The sequence below is a fragment of the Pangasianodon hypophthalmus genome, chromosome 29 (genome assembly GCF_027358585.1).
Source record: "Pangasianodon hypophthalmus isolate fPanHyp1 chromosome 29, fPanHyp1.pri, whole genome shotgun sequence".
In the NCBI taxonomy this organism is placed as follows: Eukaryota; Metazoa; Chordata; class Actinopteri; order Siluriformes; family Pangasiidae; genus Pangasianodon; species Pangasianodon hypophthalmus.
In genome coordinates this window covers 5,313,265-5,316,522 of record NC_069738.1, presented here as the reverse complement: position 1 = coordinate 5,316,522, position 3,258 = coordinate 5,313,265, and positions in this window count along the sequence as shown.

The following is a 3,258-nucleotide window of genomic DNA, read 5'->3' as shown; positions in this document are numbered from 1 at the left end:
AGCGAACTCAACCGATGAGAACTCCAACCAGAAGTAGGGCATCAGGATGGGTCAGGCAGCGAGGAGGAGCAGAAGGGGTCAGGATCACTGGCATCACTGGCATCTCAGAAGTAGCATGTGTAGCTCGACAGAGAGTGAGGAAGAGAGAGAGATGGAGAGAAAGGAAGAGATTGTTAGGTGAGCTTTTGTCCTCTAATGGTTAAGCACGATGTACTTTGCATGCAGAGTGCAAGCAGGGACTCCGGCAAGACTAGCTATGACAGCATAACTGAAAGGGAGAGCCAGAAGCTAACACAGACATGAGGGCACCCTGGGACATAAGGCAGCCAGCCACTCCACCGTCGACAAACCTCAGATTAAAAACTACACATTAATTATCATTAACTATCTAAACCTTTGCTGAATCCCTCGACTCAGGATTATTTCTGATTGTCTATATGACCAGTATATCAGCATGGGTATGTAATATTTTGACAATGTGTTTATAAATAAATATATAATAAATATCAAAACTTGCACTGATTCTTTCATTCGAAGTGAAATCTAACATTAAAAACTTTTTTTAAACGTGTGAAGAACACTCATTGTCTACAATAAGTGATAAATGGTAATGTGTTGTAAAGGCTCCTTGTACCTCCAGGTTTAACAGTTATTTAAAGAGCAATATATATATATATATACACACTGTATATACACACACACACACACACACACACACACACACTGTCCTGCTCACAGTGGCCTGCAGACGGCGCTAATGAGCTTTAACATGCTGTCGGTGCCCTGAGCATCACTTCCGGGCCGCGTGCTGTTTCCTCCTGCATCTCAAAGCATCCTCCTCCTCCTCTTCCTCCTCCTGCTCCTCACTTCCTGCTGCGATCCTATTGGCTGAAGCGGAACCGCCTAGCAACCGCCTAGCAACCGCTCTGGGACTGAGCACCAGTATCGATATGTGTAGGCTGATTATAAATAAATATTCATTTATTTTTAAATGCACTCATTTGTATAGTTTATATATATATATATATATATATATATATATATATATATATATATATATATATAAACAGTAAATAAAGAAGGAAACTTAACATTGAAATTTAACAACAATAATAACATTGGATTAAATAAATAGATAAAACTATTTTGATGCAACTCTATTATTTTTCCTTCTGATTATTTATTTATGCAAACTTATATTAGCTGTTAGCTACTAGCTAGTCTGTACTAGCTTTAACAACAATAATAAACAAAAATGTATTAAATAGGCCTAAATAAATGAGAAATATTTATATGAACAAATACAGATGTTCGTTGCTCGGGCTTGGAGAAAAGTCTGAAGGCATATTAAGTTTGATAATTGTTGTGCGCTTTTCTTTTTATTTATTCTAAGAGCTAAAGTTAGGATAGAGCTTTTAAAATGGGTAGAAATATGGACATATTTTCATATCTTACATTGTGTTCTTACCAACAAAATAACATCTGTAACCAGCTCTGAATTCCTATCTTCAATTCAGTTTTATTTATATATCAGTTAATGGACATGGACACAAAGCAGGTTTACAGAAATCTGGATATAGATACAGATTTAGATCAGTCCCTAATGAGTGAGCCAGAGGCGATGGTGGTGAGGAAAAACTCCGTCAGACGACACGAAGAAGAAACTTTGAAAGGAACCAGACTCATCTGAGCAACACCAGATAATACAATTATAAATAATTACTCTTCTACACCTGTATACTAGAGAGTCAAGCAGTGCCGAGTGTGTTGGAAAGATCTTCAGTATAAGCACCAGCATCATTTTTTGTACTTCAGTAGAGTTGTAGCTTTAAGTCAATAATATCCTGGTGAAGTTATAGACTGTATTATGAATAAGACTTGGGTAGTTTTTAGCAAGTGCAAGCATTAGGCTGTTCAGCTGAGACAATCCGCAGTCATCTTTAGGGTGTCTGTGTTCTACCATCCACAGCGACCTCATGGCGAACTGGGCCATCCCCAGCAGCAGCGAGTGATTCTCAGGTGAAGGCTCCAAGCAGAAGTAGAGTATCAGGATGGATCAGACAGGACCGGAGAGCAGATATCTCATTAGGAAGTAGGAGTTATCTACTGTAGCTTGCCTTGGTTAATTCAGTTAGACCAAAACTGAACAATAACGTAAGCTATATCAAAAGATTGTAGAGTGTTTCTCTGAATTAAATGCACCACAATAAATAACAAATCATTGGTCAGGAAATTAGCAAGAATAAAACAAATCAAAGCTAGAAACAGGGAAATTCACTTACATAGTCTTCTTATACGCAAAGCTAAACTCATGATAATGATTAAAATGTTTGATGCAAAATTCACATGTCCGGGTGTACAAAATTTTCCAAAAATATCTTCTGGGATGTTTTTTTTTTTTTCTTAAAGGATTAGTCATTATTTGGTTATAGATGGACGCCATACTTGATGCAGCTCATCAATTTCCTGATAACAAGCTCATAAATAGAGCCAGGATTGATAGAGCAGAGCGAGATCTACAGTATTTGTTTAATTCTTGCTAATTTCCTGACCAATGATTCATTGTTTAAACCTTTAAAGCTTAATATTTTGCCATTTTGGGATTGGCCTATTTTTTTGCCCAGGACTGTATGCATTTTTGTTTATCATTTGTTTATAAAATCTAAACTACGTGAATTGATCAGGCTCAGGCTACATAATTCACTCTGGTAGGCTAGTTAGAAAATTGTTTAAGTTTAGTATAAGCGATGAAATCACATTTTAATGAGACACTTAATATTTTTATCTAAACTATATGTAATGTTTTCTTAAATCTGACTGATCACATGTTCTATTTATTGGCCCACAGAGTAGAGTGTGTGTAAAATGATTGACAGGAAGTGTATCCAAATACACACATGCATTCCGGACCGGAAATCAGTTTCCCAAAAGGGTTTTCTCAGCGAATTAACACACTTTTATTAAGGCCATGGCTTAATGCATGTTTTTTTTACTTATGTTCTACATATCATCGAGGTTATTGGTAAGGACGTAAGGAATAACACAATTGACTATTGCACCTTTAATAACAACGTCATGGTGTTTGTGGTTAGGGTAATTTTTTTACCCAAAACTGTTTAGAGAACATAATGCTCATTCATTCATTCATTCATTTATTTATTTATTTATTTATTTATTTATTTATTTTTTAGTCAGGCAGGCAGGGCAGCTAATCCGGGGTCCTCAGGTGCAGGCAGTGCAGGAGGGAGCTCGCTGCAG